The sequence below is a fragment of the Cyanistes caeruleus genome, chromosome 14, assembly GCF_971803275.1.
Source record: "Cyanistes caeruleus chromosome 14, bCyaCae1.hap1.1, whole genome shotgun sequence".
Classification (NCBI taxonomy): Eukaryota; Metazoa; Chordata; class Aves; order Passeriformes; family Paridae; genus Cyanistes; species Cyanistes caeruleus.
In genome coordinates, this window is record NC_141714.1 from 5,307,582 (window position 1) to 5,321,326 (window position 13,745).

The window sequence follows — 13,745 nt, forward strand, 5'->3', positions numbered from 1 at the left end:
GACTTCTGTTTCCCCCTTTCTAGTCCTGGCACTGGCCTTTCTCATTTTCCTTCTGGGTAGAAGATAATTCTTGTAATCAAGATTTTTCCCCTGAAGAGTGAAGCAGACACTCAAAGATTGGGTAGATGTGAAGAAGAGTAACAGGTTTTAGATGACACACTTGGACACCAAAAAGGCCATTCACAAGCACAAGTAAGAGGGAAGCCTGGGGCTTCTTTTGTCCTCTTTTTCTAATCATCAAAACAAAATTTATTTTTAATATTTTCCTTAGAGTAGACATGTATTTTTATAAACATACGTTTTTAAATAAGAGTTTGGGACATTCTCCTAACAGAAAAGCATCTTTACCATTACCCTCATAAGGGTGCATCATTACATTTGTAGAGGTTTTGAAGGACTTGGGGAATTTCCCTTTGTAACTTGCACTGCATTTTGTCCAAAGAGATGTAACTTTCTGGAGCTCTGTGTTCCAGCAACTGTTATTAAAGAACATTTCTGTGAGCTTTTTGCTTAATGGAAGCATTGCAGATCTGATAATCTTTCTTGTAATACCCTACAACATAAATTCTTGTAGACCTGATAATCAAAAGTCACCTGATAATGTGGCATCCAGCTTGAATGGGGGTGGTGAACCTCTAACAGTTGGACTCATGCAGGACTTTCCACAGTGGATCACTGTGGTAAATTCATTATCTACAGACCCTGTCTGTGTAATGTTGTGTGGCACCTTGGTTTAGCTGAAGCTGCATCTCCTTTGCAGTTTGTCCCTGTGGTCTGGATTGTGTCCCTGTCTCTGAGGTTGGCATAGTGCAGTACTGAGCTGGATATTTCAATTTTTTTCTGGGCTGTTGTTTCCTCCCCTGTGACTCTGAAGTAAATTTCCACTGCTTGCAGAGGATTTTGAGAATGCAGATCTGTTGGCTGGTTCAGATCCCTTTGCAGGAGAACCCAGGGAAGAATTATACAGAAGTTTTAGAAGACTGAAGCTTGTAGGACCCTGTATTGGGTTCAAAAGGTCTTTTGGCACAGGCCATGATCTGAATGAGGAGCAAGGGCCTGAACAGAAGGAAATGGAAGCTGATCTTCTCCCTGGGCAGTAGTGATGAGTGGATGAAACACTCTTGCCCTTTTCTCATGTAAATCCACAGCTGATGCACTCCTTCCTGAGCCCCAGATGCATTGAAAATCAATTTTGATAGTATGGGTGGTCAGCTGAAAAATCATTGGGTTTGTGTCTAGGATTTGCTATTATGTATTTGTTTTATGCTCTATAATACAGCAGTATTGACTGTTGAAAAGAGCTTCAGACTTCAGTGCATGCAGCTGTGAGGGGTCTGTGCTCTCCAGGGCAGTGCAGAAGTGCCAGCAGGATGCTCTGGGAGCACTGTTCACATGCAGTGCTCTTGGTCTCAGCACACTGGAACCCGGCCCTGAGGTAGGCGTTGCAAAAATTTTGGCATGACTTATGTTATGCCAGTAGAAATTTAAAAACTGCCTGTTTATGTAGAAGTTCGGCGTGGATTCAGAATATAATAAATGCACTGAGGAGGAATAGTTAATGACTGATTTCTATGTACCAGGCCTGAGAAAATGTAAATGTGAAGTCATTCATAATACAGGCTTCCTAATGGCAACATACCTGTGTTAAAGCAAAGCCCTTAATTTTGAAGAGTATGAATAAATAGATAACAGAAATAGACCACTGTTATCTCTCCAAGAATAGTAAGAGCTCAAGTTCTGATGTTTGCTTTGGTTCCATAGAAATCAACAGAATTACTTGCAGAGACTTCAGAGAGAGACTCTAATTTCAAAAAGACATTTTCCCTCCTCACCTGTAACTCAGAAGTCCTTTGTTTTGGGAGCTGCTGAGTGTAGGTGTGTAGTTGGCAGCGTGCTGGTGAGAGAAACTGTTGTAGTAGTAGGACAAATAGCAACAAGTAGGTAGAAATACAACAAAATCTGAGATTAAGAGGGACATTCATGTGCCAGCCTGTCAAATTCATAGCAGAGAGAAAAGGTAATGCAGAGCACTAAAGAACAGATTTTGTTAAGGACTCTGAACTGCCCTGGTTTACATATAATGCCATGCATAATGACTTTGGAAATTATTTAATTTTTCACCATGCACACATGGGGTCCTGAAAATAGCACAAATAAAGGAGTAGATTTGCTTGAAACCATGAATATTTTCCCTTCTGTGAGAGCTCCTTTGGTTGTTGTGGTTTAAAATAAATCACATTTGCATGCATTTTGACTTCCTTGAGCATTCTGGGAGATAATAAACTGCTTCATTTGCAGGGTGATGTTTCATATGTGGGTGTATGGGACCCTCACATCCATTTTGCAGCTATTTGCTTTATCAGTTACTTCATCTGTGCCTGACCCATCTCCATCAGTGGAGCTTGACATGTTCTGCAGAATTCCTCCTGGCTCTGCTTTGCAGGGAAGATCTATTTCTTCCTTAAACTATAAATATGTGGGTGCTATCACAGCCTCTCTGCAGTGGCTGTTTATGCTATGAACAGTTTTTTGGGGCTCTTTGATCGCAAACTGGTTGGCAATTCTTACATGTCTGCAGTTTGAACCCACCCTCAAGCCAAAGAGGTCAGATGGGATTCCCTCAGGGGCCAGAGGGCATCAAGCATGAGCCCTGCAGTGGCATCCAAGAGGTTTTTAGGGTCAGAGCTGTTTTAGCGGCTCTGGGATAGCTGAGGTTTTCCTGACATAGGCAAACAGTGAGCTCAAAGATTTTGGGGTGCCTTTGTGGCATTGTAAGATGTGTCCAGTAGGGTGTCTGATTCATCCTGCTGGTGAGGCTGGGAAAAGAGAAAAATGACCAATGGAGTAAAGCAGAAAGGCTGAAAGGGAAAAATGAGAGAATTTTCTCCTATGAGACCAGATACTAGCTGGAGATGGCCCTTGCTTGTGAAGTAACACCAAACACCTCCCAGCTGTGGCTCTGGCAGTGCCTGGCAGCAAGGGAGACGTGTCATTATCAGAAGTTGTGTGTGTAAAGAAATGCTGAGCCCCTGCAGATGGTGCTGGCTCCAGAATGCCCCCATGTGCAGCTGGTATTTTTTGCAAATAAACCTGCTGATCCTCTAGGTAAGTCAGTCATGGAGAAATACCTGGAAACCAGTTAAATGTCACAGACACTGTGACCTGCAGCCAGGAAACCTCGGTCCAGCTCAAATCTGTGCTGTGTTGGCACTGTCCTTTCCTGAGGTGGGAATAATCAGAGCAAGAACACTCCTGTGGGAAGTGATCACAGCTATTACTCAGTCATGGAGACTTGGCCCCAAAGGCAATATTCAATATGTGTATTGATAGAATTCCAACTTCAATGAAAAGACAAGGTGACATTCCTGTGTCTTTTCTCAAGAAGTTTTACTCACCTACTATTTCTCACCAATGCAATATTGTGTAATTTTAAAAAAATAATTTACTTACTGCAGTCTGGGGCTTCTTACTAAGAAGTTTTTTTTCCTCAGGGTACTGAGAGAGATATTTTTTTGATAGCATTAACCTCAATGAACCTCTGCAAACTAGTAACTGAAAAGCTTTCTGGTACATCTAGTGAAAGATATAATTTTAAAATAAAAATTGAAATATTCACAAAAATACAGTAAAATACAGTTGAAAGCAATGATTGGTAGCTGCATGCATACAGCATGGATCCTGTTTTCTTGTTTGAATAAGTTATTTATTTAGTCATGCACTCAAAAACAACTCAATTATAAAAAACAAGTCCTACCCTAACTTTTTTTCTCCAAGTGCTTTAAACTGAGGAACTGCCTGAGTAATTTTCTTCCAAGTACAAGTAATTACTTGGTTTTGCACTCAGTGACTTTCCTTTTATTAAGGTTTAGAAACAATACTGTATTTTGAATCCCATTATTCTTTTTATCCCTAGCATCAAGCAGAGCATTAGTGAGCCAGCTAAGGGGCATAGGGTGAACACAAAGGTATTTTCTTTGTTTGGGGAGGGAAATCATGATTGACATTTATTAGTGGTTAATAAATTCTGTGTCTAAAGTCAGTTCGCAGCAAAGATTGTTTTATAATGCTATTTCCTCAGTAAATGACATTTTAAAATTTCCTTGATTATTCATCTTTTCTGCCTTTGAAAATTTCTAATTTATTTTGGAAGCTGGGTTATAATGAGCTTGCAGGCAGCTTATCACATAATTTCCAAGAGGCATCAACACTGCTCTGTGGTTGTATTTTTGCTTCTGATAGTGTGTATTTGCTTTATGCTTTGCTAAGCATTAAGATAAAAAATACATTTTATGGTAATTGCAAGCCTTTCCTGTGCTCCTCTGGAGGGAAGATGATGTCAGGGGTATCTCATCTATCACTGTGCCCCTGAAAACAGGTGTGGGTGTCTGTGAAAACTGGTGGGAGATGGCAGTGGGGAAGGGACTGTGCAGCTGCTGTGCCTGACTCCATGGATGAATTCCCTTTGGTGAATTCAGAAATTCAGGTGAAGGAATTGTCTTCATCCTGCACAGTATTTCTTTTCTCATATCAAATGAGCTGAGAAAGTGAGCACCACATAGTCTGATCCTCATGAGGGTAAGACTTGCCTGAAGAACTGGATTTGGGCTATGAAAATTTGTCTTTTGGGGTCCAGGGACTTTCCTTCCTGGGGCCACAGGCTGGTAAATCCAGCAAGGAAATTGTAGTGATGACCCTGAGCCTGCCCAGCAGGAAATGTGGCCAAGGGTCCCTGAGCTGCAGGAGGTTTCTTGGCTGGCCCTGGGGGTTTGCAGCCCCTGTGCTGAAAGGAGCCCACGGTGTGACCATGGCCATTCCCCTGCTGCAGTTATCAACACGTGTCTCTACAAACGAGAACTTTCAGAGGCATCTCCTGTTCCCAGATGGTATGTGCCAAATGAAATGCATTGTTTTGTTGACTTAGCTTTTATCTTACAAGTAGGGTTTTCAAATAATCATCCATCAAAAGGCGTCATATTTTGGGAAGCGTCACACTAAATAAAATGGGCAACTGAAACATCATCTTCCAGTAGTCTCACAGCAAGTACACTTAAAATTCAGGTTGTGTTGGGGGACAACACAGCAATGAATACAAGGATACAGGATTGAAAATAGATCTTTTCCAAGTCAGAAAGATTAATCCCAACTCTCACAGAAGATTTAGCTCTTTCCATGTGGGATGCAAGCCTTGTGGCTCTGAAATAATTAGCATGCAGACTGCAGACTAAGTGTGTGTTACACAAGATAAAAATGGACTTTCTTTAAAAATCATGACGTGTACAAAAAAAAATATTATTTTGAAAACTTAAAAGAAGTAGTTTAACATCTTATACCCATTTGTTCATGAGCTCATAGAGGCAATACAAAGATGACTGCACAGCTCAGCAGTTTTAGAGTTGGGTCGGTTGTTAACTTGGTTTCCTTCTAACAAAAAGTTCTTTACTATCAACAGTAGATAGACAACAAATGGACTTTTTCGTACACCAGCCTTTTCTGGGGATGAGAGGTGCACATACAGAGTAGTATCATGCTGAGCTCCATAGCAGGTGCTTTTTCCCCCAAGTTAAAGCCTCAAGACTGAAGATGTTGCTCCTTGAGGCAGTTGTGGGTTTCCTTGTGCCTTAGGTCATAGAGGAAGAAGCATTTGATTTATCTGTTCTGGATCTCTGAAGAGTTTTTTCTATACAAATTACATTGAAATACCCACAGTAAATGGACTATTTCTCCCTTATCTCTGGCCCAGGGATTGCACCAGGACTATGGCACCTTCCAGCAGCGGTACAGGAATGGATGCAATATTTGCTTCTCTATTTCCCAATGTGATCAATTACTTCAAAATAACAGCAAAGAGATCTTTCAGTTATAAAGAGATTAAGAAAAGGGGGAATGGGTCTTTACAGCAATAGGCATCTCTATGTAATAAAATATTGAATGTGATGAAGTGAATTCAGCCTCATAAAATGAATTCAGCCTCATTTTTAGTGCTCTAAAATGATAATGTAGAGGAAAAACCTATTCCAGACATTTCTTCAGGCATTGCAGTTACTTCATTAGCCTTTATTTCTTCTCACTTCTGCTCTCTTGACAGCTTTTCAAGTCTCAGGTTCTTCCTTTTTGAAATGCTTTGATGTGCTCATCTGTTTGACAAACTGTTTAAGGTCTTGATCTTAATTTAACATTTGTAGATACCCACAGAGGGTTTTGTTAATGAAGTCTTTAAAATACTAAGTGAAGTTCTAGTTTTCTTCAGGAACAAAGTTTTATCCTTGACATTATTTTTCCTTTGGAATGGTATTCCTATTTAACATCTAGAAAATTTTTAGTCTTACAAAGCAGCAATGGGCTTGTAAGGGTAGGGATGTAATTAAATGAGGATTTTATATTTCTTTGGGGTGCCTTTCTATAAAAGAATAGGAATACATCATAATTGAAAATGTCTTTTCAATGACAGAAGCCTTTGATACCACAAAGGCATGAGAGTAAGTGGCTGCCCAACCTCAGATTAGGAGTGCTCTTATGCTTTGATGGATAATACTCTGTTTTCTGGACTGAAGCCATGGTTTTTGCTAGTTCGTTTGGTGTAAGGTAATTAAATTGAACCAAGGGTTACTCATAAACTATATTAATGAATTTTAGCACTACTGACAGTGGCAGCAATCTGAGTTCCTGAGTCTGGAATATGGACTGACAGGAATAATTCATTGTCCTTTGTAGCTGTCTGGCATTTCAGATCTCCAATACCAGACACAGTTGCTATAAAAGCCTCCTTGAGGAACATCTGTGTATAAGAGGAAAATGTTGACATGAAGAGAAAGAAAATGTTTCCAAGAGGTCTGTGAAACTAGGAAGTTATGTGTGTTTTATGGTTAAAAATTAGGTCTATTTTGGGAGCCCCTCTGTGGTGTTTAGGGATCTGCTGCAGCCCAGAGAGATCCAGAGGAGCGCAGCCACACTGCCCTCTGTGGCTTCACTTTCTCTGGCACTGTTTTCTACTTGAATCACACCAAATATTTCTTTGCTATAGTAGTTTGCATTTAAATAAAATCTACAAAACTGGGTAACATTTTCCCAGCAGTGTGAACAGCATAAATCTACTGTTGGTTCTAAGGCATTTGCTGTGACCTTGGTCACAGCCAAGTGGTCAAAATGTGATCTCTTTTTGAAAAGACAAAACAGTTTTCTTGTTTTCCAGGGGAAACTATAGGGAAAACTTACTCCTGAAATGTGGAATTTGCTGTTGCTTTTAATCTGGCAACAACTAGCAGAGTTTGGGCTGGTTGGGGTTTTTTAATTTTTTCTTTTTCCTTAGTGCTTTCCCTCATAAATGAAACCATGTAAATAAATTACAAACATTATCTAAAATAATGTAAAATAATTCCATTACCTAATTCCACTTGGCTAGTTTTTAAAAGAAAAATATTTTGCCTCAGGTTAAAACTAAGGCTCAACATGCACAGCCCTGCTGCCTTTAAATGCTAATGCAGGCTCATTCTTTAGATAAGGAACAAGTGATCTTTAAAAGTGAGAAAGCTGCATCAAGAGGTTTGACAAGGCTCATTTAAGTTCAATTAGAAAATTCATTTTAACACTAGGCATCCTGCCCCTTTTATTTCCCAAGTACAAACAATAAAATTTTCATCACATCCAAGCACATACTTAAAATGTGCTATGGAAATAAATAATCTTCATATTTAATTCATCTTATATAATAATTGATGTCCATTGGGGATTTGGATCAGGCATTAGGTATACAGCTCCTCAGTGTGGCATTGGATATGTGATTCCCAACTGTCCCTACTGGGAAGTTTGTCAAGCGAATTGAAATAAAAATTATTTTCAGAAGAGTTATGATACATCTTTTCTAAAGAGTTCATCTGTTTACTGAGCAGTGCAGTCTTGGCACACACTCAAAAAAACTTGACTCAGCACCTTTACATTGAGGGATTTCATGATTCTTTTAACTACTTCTGTAAATTTTATTCATTTAGCATCACAGTATTTTCAGTTATTGATTCTCAGCCATGGGGAATAATCCCCTCCTCCTGCCCACAATGTTGCAAAAATTTAAATTTTCATTTGGCTGTTTGACTACAGGATATGAGTTTTGTGAGACTCGTGACATGGACATTTACAACATCAGTAAATCCAGATGTGAAATTCAAGCATTAGGCAGCTCCCATGTGCTGTGGCTCTTCAGGCTGCTCTTAATTCCTTTTTTGCAGTGATAAACCTGCCAAGAATTCAGTGCTTGTTATGCCATGATGGATGTCTTGTGGAGTCAGTCCTTGTCCCCTGTGCCTGCCCTTTCCCTGCCTTTGTTTCCTCTGCAGTACTGCTTATCTGTGAGACATTGTGCAGCTTTCTGAAATGGTGCAAACCTTTAAATAAATGTGGTATTTTTGGCTGAATGTAGGCATGGGGACGGGTGTGATCACTTTCAAAAGTGCTGGGCTGTGGCTGTTCAAAGCCTGCCTTTGAGGGGCCCATTCTGCAGAGTGGACCCTGTCTGCATGTCAAATTATTCATTAGAAAGTGATTGGGAAAAGTAAATGAGTCCTGTGATTTTATTTATTTATTTTTTATTTGCATTTATCACTTACTTGCATTAATGCAATTAATGCAAAAGTGTTTGGGGAGTCTTAAAACATAGAAAGCAAATGATATAGAAAGCAATGACTCATGTCAGGGAAAGAGGTGCCCTTTGTGCTGCCCCTGCAGCACATCTTGGCTATAATCAGTTTAGGAGGGGTTTTAATTCCCAAATTGGTGATCAAAACTTTGCTGGCAGTTGCAGTATTTGATTCTTAGTCCTGTGACACAGGTCATTAGGGACTGCAGCATTTTGGCTGCTCCACAAGACATGTATTTCCATGAGTTTTAAATACTGTTCAATGGTACTGACCTTGCAGGAACAGTATGTTCCAGAGGAAACTCAAATACTAAGTCTTCATAATTTTCACTGTAAATCACTTTGTAACCCTGCATTAAAAGGGAAAAAGCCCTCTTAAGATATTTATTTCCCAACTGCAGTTATAAAAATAATGTTCTAATCTAAAAAAATTTAAAATACTAATAAATGGGAAAATCCATAGAGAACCCCTTGATGTCTAAAACTAAGCCAGCCCAGTGACTCAGATATTATTAATTATTATTGCTCAGTGTTCTTAAAGAACATTCCATGAGTCTTTTTTGAAAGACAAATAACTAATATAAATAATCTGCATTTTTCCCATCCTAGGTAGGCTAGGTCTTAAAGCTGACAGTGCAAAGTGTAACCTCACAGCCATTAAACATTAAATGGGCATTTTGTGAAGGCAGTGGCTGTAACAGAGGCCCTGGTGTGTGTTTCTTCACCTCCTTGTGAGCACTAAGCAGTCACTTTGGTGAGACCCCCCTGAAGGGAGAGAAAAAAGCACACCCCTTTTGGTAGGAACACCTTATTAAATTTTAGGTGACAAAATTAAATCGCTATGACCTCTTGGGTAAGCACCCTGTCATTCCTAAACACTTGTCCCAACTTCAATCCAAATGTTTCCTGCTGATAGAAATGCCATTTCCTTCCTTTTGCATATGTCCAGAATTAGTACCTTACATGATGTCTGCAGCTTGGCCAGTGCATGTCATTCTGTGGAGACGGCGAGCTGACACAGAATTCATTCTTCCCAGTGATACTTTCTGGAGGATCAGCTCTCTTTTTGCTGCCTGTGGTGCTGTCACCCAGGATGAAAAGCTGTAGATACCCCAGGGCTGCAGCGTGGGCTTTCAGTGACTTGGATGAGAACTGCACAGATGCATCAGAACAGCATGGGCAGCGACTTCTGGGAAGATCATGAAAAACTAAAGGCTGGCTAATGGACCCCAGTTCCTCTCCCTTCCCTTTTGGCAGCCGTTCATGATAACACAAAGTAAGTACAAAGCCTGGCGCCAAGACAAAACGCAGCGATTTGTGCTGTAAGTGTTCCTAAAGGCAAAAAGGAGCTTTGAGGGCTTCCCTGAATTGATTCCTGTTTGAACTAAAGCCAGAGCTTAAGCCAGAGTTTGCAGAACAGCAGCTGCGTGCCCCATGGGCACTGAGGAACTGGGGCCTCTGAGCAGATTTCTCACAGGGTCTGGGCTGAGCTGGCACAGGGGGAGCTGCCAGAGGCTGTGTGGGGTGTTTGGCCAGCTCAGCCCTGAGCAGGGGCTGTGCTTTCCTGGGTGGAAAGACAGCCTGGTGTGGGGATGGATCTTGGTGAGCATCTGGACCCTCTTGGGACCAGCATGGCTTCTGTTTGTGATGCTGAGTAAAACTGACGTGACAAAGTCACCATCACAAACAGCACGCAGAGAGTTTTCCCACTTTGGCAAGGGGGTCAGTGGGGTCCAGTGAAAAACAGAGACTGAAGGAGTGGGTGTTGGAGCCTTGTGATGAGCTGAGATGATGTACCTGACATTCTGCTCAACCCAGGCACTCTCTCCTATTTTGGATGAGACCCTTTTGCTCCTGTGAACTGATTATGTGGGCGTGCTGGACTACACTTCCTGTCCCATCTGCTTTGCTTCTGATGAGAATTAAGTTTTGAAGCTGCCCTTTCTTGTTGATGACATCCTTCAAATCAGTTCCATCTCCAGGGAATGTGAAGTCTTGAGGGAGGAGAGGAGACTTCTTGGTGGTTTTGTTTGGGTTGGTTTTGTCTTTTTAACTTAAACCTTGTTTGTCTATTTGAAATAGAAATGTTTGAAATATACCCCTTCAGAACTAAAAAGAGATTGCATAATTTCTGTATTAAGATTTAAACCTGTCATAATATCTTAAGTTCACATAAACCAAATATTTAAACCTAAGACGTTTCCTATTAACATTTAAAGAAAGCTTCAACCCAGGGAATTCTCTGCCTAAACACATGAATTATGCTTAATTGCAAACCACTGTAGTTCATAAAAACAGCAGCTATCATCAATCTTTTCTTAGGTAAGGATGAGGTGAGGTCTTTTCTGATCTTTTGATCATAATATGATTAGGCACAATTGCCTCAAGTCACTAATTATGTAGATAATTTTCTTCATGTGCTGACTCTTTTTTAAATGCAAACTCAATGGTTTCTTTTGTAGCCACTGCACCTATTAAAGTACTTCTTTTCTGCATTGTGAATTGAATTCCAGCTTTGATTCAAAAGCAGTTTGACATAAGTTGGAGGTAAAATTAATTATCTAAACAACAAGAAATATAAAAACATAGGAAAAAGTGTGTTTGCTAACATGGTGTGTTATTAGCATAAAAATATTTGAAGTTACTGTAATGCCACAACCAGCAGTAACTGTTACCAGGCAATCAGAATTAGTTTTTTTTTCTTTGGGGAAAGATTAACAGGTAACAGGAATTATACAATAGGATTAACAAGTTAAATGGAAATATTTTGGCTGCAGTCAGTGGCTCCTAGGTCAAGCTCCTATTTAGATCATCCCTCTTGTTTGCATTGTGTTCCCTCTAATGTTTTCTGCTCTTTGGATAGATAATTTGGGTTCCACAGACATTTTTTTGGAGGTGAAGCAGGGAGTGCTGTCACCCTTCCTGGCTGCAGAGCAGCAGGACCCCGTCCCTGTGCCCACCCCAGTGCCAGGGCTGGGCTGCTGTGTGGCTCATGAGCTGAGTGTCTGCTCTACAAGGGAGAGGGCACTCCCAGCAGTGCAGCAAGGCAAACACCTTTGTCACTGGTGCATTTGGCTCCATTGTCAAGGCACAGTTTTTGCTTTGTTACAGACAAGGATCTAGGCTTAGGATTCTTGGGTCCCTTCTCTGTTGGCCTCAGGGTACAAAAGTGTCAGGGCAGAAAGCACCTCCTGGCTTTGAAACACATGGGCAGTCCAGCTGAAGGTCAGTGATGAAGAGACATCTTCTGCTCTGAGGCATTACAGGAGAAGTTATCTCATGTTATTTAAAATCCCCTCCCTATCTTATGCAAAGCATATAGTGACAATAACAGGAAGTGTCATTAACCTTCCTCTCATTTGGGGAGGAACTGTTTGACTGCACTAAAATTATTATGAGTGATATTCTGGATATAAAACAGGAATGCTAATTGGAAATTAAGCCAGAAGAGAGGTGTCTGAGGGACAAACGAAAGGTGATGCTGACATATATCTCATTCTCTGTGCAAAGGACTGCAGGAAAAAAAGAGAATGACAAAGGGCAAATCTGAAGCCATGAATTGCTGTGGGTTTAATGTGTTTGCTGTACCTTACTGGCAGAGACCCTACTTCTATGCACCCAGTGCCAAACTTCCATGAAATGAAAATTCTGCTATGGTAGAAAATATTACTGCTGGGTTTTTATGGCTGTGCTTTGCTGTCTTTAATTTTCTTTCCTAAGACTGTTCTAAAATACTTAAATATTTTATATTGTCTATGCTGACTCTTTAGCAGGGAAAGAGCAATGGGCCCATGCCTTGGGGCTTTGGATGTCACCAGCTGAATTGGTGGAACAGATTAAAGTTGGATGGCAGTTTTGAAAATCCTCTCTTGGACTGTGGTACTCTGAGTTGTTTGGTGTCCACTGGAGAAAACACATTTTTGTATCAAAACTGTGCTCTTTCTCATCAAGAGATCAAAATGAGAGTTAATCTTCTGCTCTCTTGTGTCTGTTGGTGTTGCTCTTCTGTGGGGGTGCTGAGTTGGGGTTTTGGGGGGGGCTGTTTATTTCTAGATCAGAAAGTGGCTGGTGGTTCTGAATTAGAGATTTTTTAAATCAGGCTTCCAGAGATAAAGAGCTATCTTCTTGTTGTCTTTTTATATGACACAAACCTGTTCAAAGGAAAACTGAAAGTTGTTCTCTGCAAAATACCAATTTTCTTTTGCTTTAGTTAGTAACATTCAGAATTACTGAAACTGGGTTTAAATATTTATTTTCTTCTGGGGTTTTAAAATTTTTTTTTTAATTTTTTTGTGTGTGTATTTTTTGTTTTTTGTTTATTTTTGCTTTTTTTGAGTTCTATTTGTTGCTTCCCAGTTCTGGGGTAAGGGGCAGACACAGCTTGTCCTCCCAGCTCTGACTCCGTCCCTTAAACCAAAGAAAAATTTGTCCAATACATTGTCTCTGTTGTGATAAAAATGCAACAATAGTCTGTGCAGGCATACTTTCAGAGATTGGAACAAATAGAAGAAATATTTTTACTTGTTTGTGGACTACAAGAGAAAAAACTAGCAGCTGGCTGTGAGATTTGTAGCTCGTGCAGGTTGCCTGTGCTGGGGACGTGCTCTGGGACACCCTTTGCTCTTGGATTTATTTAGTTGAGAGGAGCCCATGGATGGGATTCAGATTTTGTGACCCTCATCCAAGGAATAAACCTTTATCTTAAGTAGGATTGTAGCACTCTTGTTTGAAAAGAATTGTGTGAAGCCAGCACAGGTGACTTTTCTTCCTAAAGCCATATAAATCTCAATGAGACTCCTTTGTCACACCCAGTGGGCTCAGGGAGGGAATCATGAAGGAACTGAACTCAAAATAGAAATAAAAATGGGGGGAAAAATTGAGTAAAACACTTTTCTGTGCCTCAGTCACAGCAGTTCAAAACTGAGTTAAGCTTTCAACATTTTCTATTTGTTTTGAAAGATAATTCTGAGAAGTTGTGTAGCAGCATCGACTACTGTGCTAAACTCAGCCTGCAATATACTGAAAAATATATTGATAATGGTACAGTCTTAAATGTCCTAACATTATTCTCCTATTGCACTGGCTTTAAACACTTACACTTTTCAAGGGAACAGCAACT

General features: G+C 40.3%; 1 protein-coding gene across 1 annotated transcript in view; it reads left to right on the top strand.

Annotated features, from left to right (window-relative positions):
* HTR2C (5-hydroxytryptamine receptor 2C) overlaps positions 1–13,745 on the top strand; it is a 217,740-nt gene that overhangs the window by 123,426 nt on the left and 80,569 nt on the right. The gene's annotated exons all lie outside the window — the stretch shown is intronic.